The sequence below is a fragment of the Podarcis muralis genome, chromosome 13 (assembly GCF_964188315.1).
Source record: "Podarcis muralis chromosome 13, rPodMur119.hap1.1, whole genome shotgun sequence".
Lineage (NCBI taxonomy): Eukaryota > Metazoa > Chordata > Lepidosauria > Squamata > Lacertidae > Podarcis > Podarcis muralis.
The window spans coordinates 7,360,296-7,368,695 of NC_135667.1; positions in this window are offsets into that span (position 1 = coordinate 7,360,296).

Below are 8,400 nucleotides of genomic sequence, written 5' to 3' on the forward strand. Positions count from 1 at the left end.
GGGTTGGAGAGGTGGAGGGGCGAGCCACGTGACCTCTTCCTTCCTGACCCTCCCCTTTCCTCATTCCTGTTTTCACACGCACACCCATCCTCCTCCTCTTTTTAACTACTTCGTGGCACTGCCAGCAATTTTTGCATTTAATTCTTCCACTCCCCCCACCGGTGGGTAGGTGGGGAAGACTCAAAAAAGGAAAAAGAGAGGGAGAGACTCTCCCGACCTGAAAACGAAGCACGACCCACAAAAAGCAATGGGGGGGGGCATTAAACCGGAGTGACACCGGTGTTTACATGAAAACCTGATCTTTCAAACAATTCCCACCTCCCTCCTTCTGAATCCTTCCCATCGGAAAGGATCGAGCGGAAGAGTCAGCGCCCCTTTTTGTGATCCTGCTTGCCCTGGGGAGAATAAATGCCATTTCACACACCCCCCCCACCAAATTGTCCGAAGTTATGTGGGTCTGTCCTTTTAAGAGTGGGCGCTCCTAATCCCCACCTCCTCCCCTTCCCGGACTCCGCCGTTGGCCAGCGTTTGGCGCCATCTAGCGTCTCCGGCGCGATTCTGCAAGCCGGGACAAGAAGGGGAGCCAAGCGCCACCCAGGCCTTAAATTGCAGGTTTCAAATTTGCTTGCTCAGGCTGCCGCTTGCATTCCTCCCCCATCGCCCCCGTTCCCTATTGCCAGCTTTAACCCTTTTTGCGAAGAGTTGCATCTCATCCATCATTGTCTCTCCCCAGCTGTTTCGCCCTTCTTTTTTCTTCCTTCTTCTGCCTGCCCCAGAATAATCAGGATGATTAATATATAGTTTTACTGAATGCAAGCAGGCAACAGAGTGTGCTAACACATTCCTGCTAACATCGGAAGCAGGGAGCGCATTTATGTCCCAACTAGCTTCTAGCACTCTGGCCCTCCTAGGCAGTTTGATGACCAAAACAGCAGCAGCAACGAAACCCAGTGGTACTAACCTGTCACAGTGGCATGTGCAAAACTAAAACAGGCCCTCACCAAAACCAATAGGTAAATATTCCACTATTATCTATACTAGCTTGCCATGATACCTCAGGGTATTATGTGCAGAGTCTAGAATCTAATCTACAGTGCGCAGGATTTCCCCCCTAACCAGAACTCATGAATGTACTTGGTAAGGGATTGTTTATGGATAATGCTAATTTTCACTTATTTTATAGATTGACTGGGCAACTGCCATTTAGCAGGGACTTCCTAGGGGGCCAAAGAGGGTGGGTACCAAGTAGCTGGGATTTTTCACACACCTTCTTATGCAAAAGGATCGGAATGCAGTAATGGAGCCAGGAATAACTACTATGGGACAACTATTCTGTGGCACAGGGTTTAATGTCACCTTGAATGAGTCAGTGTCTCTCAGCAGAACCTACCTGACAGGTTTGTGGTGAGAGTAAAATGGGAGGGGAGGAGAAGGGACTGTAGCTCCTTCGAATAAGGGTGATATGAATTTATAATAAATATAACAGTCAAATAATAAGATACGAGCCCCAGGACTTTGGAGCTGGAACATGCAAGCCATTATAAAGACAAGACAATCTTTGACCATGTGCAGAGTGCACTTCCACTCACATCACACACCAACCTAAACCCATTCCCACTAAATTAGAGGGTAGTCCTTTCACATCAAGCTTAATCTCTGGGACCTCTGGAATTCGGAACAGCGGTTCCCCCTTCCTTGTGCACTATTTCCAAACAGGCAAGCAGCGCTCTCGAAGTATTTTTTGCAGCATTTGGGACTTTTTAGAGAAAAGGCCAGTAAAAGGTGGCATGATAGAATTTTGTAAAATTATGCATAGCATAGAGAAGGTGGATGGAGAATATTTGTCCCCATGTGTTTCATCGCACTAGAAACTGCTGGGTATTCCCTTCTCTTTTAAGTGCATGTCTATGGAATCCTAACCCTAATCCTAACCAAGAGCTATGGCCTTTCCCCAAAAGTACGGTATATTCTGCACGAAGAGCAAAAACACACACACACACAAAACATTTTCTTTTTTCCCCCTCGTTCCATGGAACTTGGATCTCTTGCTGTCGGTCTCCAGACGTGGTTCCTGGCGTTTACATTTTGCTGATCCCAGATTTTTAATTTTTTTTTTTTTTAGGTTTCCCACTTCCTCTTTCTCCTTTGCCCTATGCATTTTCTCTTCTTTTCTTGTGCTGGCTGGGTCCCAGAACTCCCGGGGTTCTTCTCTAGGAAGGGGAAGCATGCTCCAGTGATCATACAGATTAAATCTGAGCCGCCCCCCACCCCATCCCACCATACCTGGGAGGAAGGATGTAGATATTTGCGGTGGGTGTAATGAGATTGCAAAAGGAGGTCATTTGATGGGTGGGTAGGGGGGTAGGCAGAGAAGCAGGATTCCTCAGTCCCAACTACGGGGGGGGGGGGGGAGAGGAAGGGAGCTAGGTGCCACCAGGACTAATGGGTTTTGTTTTGGTGGTTACCAAGTTATAGCTAAGCTCCCCAGTGGGAGAGAGAAACACAGGATGCAGGACTCTTGAATTCCATCCCTTGATCTGGGAGGGATCTTGCGGGCTAGAGAAGGCAGAGCTGAGAGAGAGAGAGAGAGAGAGAGAGAGAGAGAGAGAGAGAGAGAAGCCCCCAGGTCTTCCCACCGCCTCCCCCACTTTGGCTGAAGCGGCCAAGAGGAGTCTCTCTTCTTCCAACTCAGCAAAAATCAGTGTTTGCTGAGTCAACTCTAGGAGCCAGTGTCCCCACCCAGCAGGGGAGCAGACAAGGATCAGAGAGAGAGATGCAGGATGGGGGGAGAAGGAGGGGGGATAATTTTTTGCTGAGAGGGGAAGCCCACATCATTTGCAAAATCAACATCCTCCACTGACTTGACTTGCTTCCCCTACACACCCTTTCGATTTCCTTCCTATTAGTCCTCTTGAAAGGCTGCAGGTTCACTTTTAAGCTGCCGTGCTAACAATTTACCTGGTTTATTGGCAAATTCAAATTTTTTTCCTGTTTCATTAGTTTAATTTTCGGTTCAGTCTCTCGATTCGCTCACATCGAGAATTGTGCTTGCAGAAGTTTGATTGCTTGGGCAATGTTTTTGTCCTTTGGTTTTTAAATTATCTCCTTCTCCTTTTCCAATACAGTGGCAGCAGCAGCAATGGTTGGATGTTTTGAAACCCACCAGAGGCAGTAAGGCAGTGGTAAAGGTACAGGTAAAGGGACCCCTGACCATTAGGTCCAGTTGTGGCCGGGGTTGTGGCGCTCATCTCGGTTTATCAGCCAAGGGAGCCGGTGTACATGTTCTGGGTCATGTGGCCAGCATGACTAAGCCGCTTCTGGCGAACCAAAGCAGCGCACGGAAACGCCGTTTACCTTCCCGCTGGAGCAGTACCTATTTATCTACTTGCACTTTGACTTGCTTTCGAACTGCTAGGTTGGCAGGAGCAGGGACAGAGCAACAAGAGATCACCCCATTGCGGGGATTCGAACCGCTGACCTTCTGATCGGCAAGTCCTAGGCTCTGTGGTTTAACCCACAGTACCACCCGCGTCCCTAACACTGTGGTGCCAGCTTTGAAAACCTCTCAGCCCGCTAGCTCCACCCCTTTCTCCTTTGACCACACCCACTTACCACTGCATCACAAGCTTGGCCACACCCTTTCTGCGGGAAGCGGTTGTATATGTGGAAGTAAATGCGGCCTCTGAGAATGCACAGAGTGCCATCCCCTCAGCCTCTGCACACGTATTTGCAATTAACAAGTGGAGCTTCTGGAAGGTGGGAGAAAGTGCTTTGAATGTGCTTTAAGCATGCTCACGCTCCTGTCTCAGCGAGTCTACACTGGCTTGGTCATGTACACAGAATTGAAGAGGGCAGGATCCCCAAGGACGCGCTCTATGGGGGGCTGGCTTCAGGCACCAGACCAATTCTGCGTTACAAAGATGTCCGCAAATATGACACGAGTGCTGGCAATATCAACCTGGCCGTGTGGGAATCCCTTGCAGACGACCACAGAACCAGGAGACAGACAGACAGGTTGTGTACCCACAGTGACCAGAGGAGGAATGACTGCTGGGAGGAGTGCAGAGAAAAGAGATGCCGGAACAGCGAAACTGGATGTATTGGTCTGCCCTGGCTGCAATAAACATGTCTCTCCCGTATTAGTCCCTACAGCCACAGCAGGCGCCGTAACTCTCCAATGGTTTGAATTAATCCCCAAAGGCGCACTTTTCCATTGTCTCCCAAGACAGACGGACGCCAGCTCTTGTCTGCAGCCCTAGCATTAGGAGAGAGGGAGAAAAACTGCAAACTTTTTCAGCAGGGGGCCAGTCCACTGTTCTTCAGACCTTGTGCGGGGGCCGGACCATATTTTGAAAAAAAATATGAATAAATTCCTATGCCCCACAAATCACCCAGAGATGCATTTTAAATAAAAGGGCACATTCTACTCATGTAAAAACATGCTGATTCCCGGAACGTCCACAGGCCAGATTTAGAAGGCAATTGGGCCAGATCCGGCCCCCCGGGCCTTAGTTTGCCTACCCATGGTTAAGAGGCTGCCACAGACAATGCCCTCTTCCTGGGCTACTGCCCTCACCACCCCCAACTTCTGAGGGCAGTGGAACTACCACCAAGGGCCCAGATCCCATCTAGATTTAATTCTTGGAACCAAAGTTTCAGCGCAAAGGTGTGTGTGCGTTTCATGTGTGGGGCGATAAAGCGATGCCAAAGTCCACAGCACACATACCTGGAATTACTCTTCCAAAACAAAGTTGGCTTTGCAGGCTTTGCCCTAGAAAGCAGGGCAGAGCTTGTTTTCCCTCTGCGGAAAGAGAGACCCTCTTAATAGAGGCAGAGTGGTGAGGGATGGTGGGATGTGGGCTGCCTCAAATGGGAGCGGCCATCCCATAATCCTCAGGTGTGGTCTTAAGTAGGCACAGGGCAGGCCTCACCGGAGAATTCCCATGCCCAGAATTTGGCAATCGCCCAGTGCTGTCTGTCTGGCTGCTGCCACCCAGCGCTGCTGAACAGTCCATCCTTTTCAGGAAGGAAGCCCCTAATGACTTCACGTTTCATATCCTCCCGCAAAGCGGATATTAGGAATATCTGGGTTTGCGCAGACCATTCGTGCGTCTGAGTCACCGCCTCTCGTAGACAATATGCGCCCACCTGTCTGCCTTGCTAAGAAAGGCAACTTCTGAATTAGACGGTGCTCAGGCAAACCTCCAGGGCAGAGCAGCTGGAGCCGAAACTCACCAAGTTATCCCCGCATTGTAACATGTTTGTCTTAACAGCTCGGCAGAACAGAACCCCAGGAAGGTCCTTTGGCTCCAACCATTTCCTCACTTTCTCTGGAAGCCAAGACCACCGGTTCACTCAGCCCAGCCCTACCTCCCTGGTCTGAAATCTGGGGGGGGGGGGGTGAGCTCTGGCTTGAAGCACATTGCACCCGGAGGTAGACACAGAGTCCCAGGCCACAGCGTTTTTTTGCTCCCTGGAAAAGAAACCAGCATCCTAGCATCCTGGTCCTGCTGTGAACATTTCTCCTATGCCTCATGCTATAGAAATGTTGGGTGGATGTTGGTATATGTCTGTCTCTTGAGAGACAATGGACCGTGCCTCCAGGGGCAAAGTCAAACCTCTGGAGAATCACAGCGCCTGCTGTGGCTGCAGAGACCAGTAACTCGTAACTGCTGCCTCCCACGTTGTTTTTGCTGTTTTAGCAGCACTCAAGCAACCTGTTTGGGATGCAAGCCTGGGCAGTGTGCATGGAGGTCCTGGACTGGCCAGACAACAAGGCACACCCACCCCCTTGCCCCGGTCTCACTTTTGTGGTCCAAAGGAAAGCAGAGCAAGACATTTGGCACCAGCTTGGCTGCAGGAGTTGCTGGAAGGAGGAGTACAAGGAGCCGTCCAACCCCCTTAGGGCCTCCACTCCAGATCTGAGTAGGGTTTAAGATGTCCCACAATACAGAGGGTATGGATTTGTCCTTGGGGTTGACTCCTAAAGCCCTTTCTCTCAAAAGAGTACAAACACAAGGCAGCGGAGGTTTAGGATCAGACTTTCCCTTCTCCTAGATGGGCTACGTTCCCAGGTGGGTGACCCCGTCTGCCCCTCGCTTCTCCTTACAAGACATGCAGAAACCGCTTTCTTGACCACTAGACCCACTCTCGGTCTCGTCCTCTCCATCCGACAGAGCCTGTCTTCACCTACAACGGAAGTCCCTAACTCAATGAGGGGTTGAGACCCATCGGCTACCCTCGCCTCCGGCCAGTTGAAGCTGTTTCCTGGGGTGTGACCGCTGTCACCCTATTATCCTAACCTGCTCCTTCTGCTCCAACCGTTTGTTCCATAAGTAGAGCTTCCTGTCTCGCCAGAGTGGTGCATGCTCTGGTTATCTCCCGCTTTGACTACCGCAATGCGCTCTACATGGAGCTACCTTTGAAGGTGACCCGGAAACTACAACTAATCCAGAAAGTGGCAGCTAAACTGGTGACTGGGGGCGGCCACCAAGCCCACATAACACCGTTTTTGAAAGACCTACATTGGCTCCCAGTACGTTTCCGAGCACAATTCAAAGTGTTGGTGTTGACCTTTAAAGCCCTAAACGGCCTTGGCTCAGTATACCTGAAGGAGCATCTCTACCCCTATTGTTCTGCCTGGACGCTGAGGTCCAGCTCTGAGGGCCTTCTGGCGGTTCTCATTGCGAGAAGTGAGGTTACAGGGAACCAGACAGAGGGCCTTCTCAGTAGTGGCGCCCGCCCTGTGGAATGCCCTCCCACCAGACATCAAGCAAATAAACAACTACCTGACTTAGAAGACATCTGAAGGCAGCCCTGTTTTTAATGTGTGACATTTTAATGTATTTTTAATCTTTGTTGGAAGCCGTCCAGTGTGGCTGAGGAAACCCAGCCAAATGGGCGGGGTACAAATAAATTATTATTATTATTATTATTACTATTATTATTATTCCTGGCCCTCTAGCCCAGGATCCTGTTGTCACAGCAGCCAGCCAGGTGCCTGTGGGATTGAAGCACGTGAGAAGGACCTGAGCACAGCAACACTCTCGCTTCCTGCAGTTTCAGCAGATGGGATTCACAAGCATTTACTGCCTCTGACCAGTGGAGGCAGAGTATATAGCCATTGTGGCTAGTAGCCGCTCCACAGATTTGTCTAATCCCCTTTACAGAGCCATCCAAATTGGACGCCTTCCCTGCCTCCTGTGGGATCAAATTCCAAGAACTTAAGTGCTGTGTGAAGAAGGCCTTTCTTTCATCAGACACAAATTCTTCAACATTCAGCTTCTTCGGATGTCTGCAAATTTCTAGCATTATGAGGGGGTGGGGAAAGACCACTTTTCTTCATGACTTGCATAATTTTACATAAACTTTCGTCTTGTTGCCTCTACTTGCCTTTTCATTTAATTGAAAAGCCCCACATGCTGCAACCTTTCCTCAGAGGGGAATTCCAGTCCCCTTTCTAGATCTGAATTTCTTCCTCCCTCTCAAGTAGGTAGAGCCTCTTATTCTCAGGGTTGTGGGTTCGAGCCCCATGTTGGGCAAAAGATTTCTGCCTTGCAGGGGGGTTGGGCTAGATGACCCTCGGGGTCCCTTCCAGCTCTATGAGTCTATTATTTGATTACCTAATTAATTTCAGAATTTACACATTGCTCTACATTCAGAGAATACCCAAGCTGTGTAAATAATAATAATAATAATAATAATAATAATAATAATAATAATAATGTTTTACGTTAATGTCTAATGCTTTACAATTTTTATGTGCTGGAAGCCACCCAGATTGGCTGGGAATAAATGAAATTATGAAATAATAAAGTAATAATAACATAATTATTATTTTGGCAGGCACAATGATGGTAGAACACCACCACCACCACCAATAGCAGCAACATGATAGAGAAAGACCAGAAAGGCAATGTGGGGTAGTGGTTAGAGTGTAGGACCTGGGAGACCAGGGCAGGGCCGGATTTAGGTTTGATGAGGCCCTCAGCTACTGAAGGTAATGGGGCCCATTATATATCCAGCTGTCCTTTGTCGACAACAAATTGTCGCTGTTTTTTTGTGCTGAATATATGCTATATGGTAATTTATTCGAAAGCCATTTGCACATAACAAAATAGGAGCCTACACAACACAAAACACTGTTGCTGAATGTAGGTTTTGTTTTATTTGCTTTTTATCTGATATTTTGGAAATGTACATCAAGTTTTTTCCCTTTAATTTTTTTTGGGAGGCCCCAAGAGAGTGGGGTCCTAAGTTATAGCTTGTTTAGCTTATACACAAATCCGGCACTGGTCCCCACTCAGCCATGAGCCTCAGGAGGTGACTTTGGTTCAGCCTCGCTCTTCCACTGCCTAACCTACCTTTTAGGATTGTTGTGAGCCGGCAATGGTGACAGCG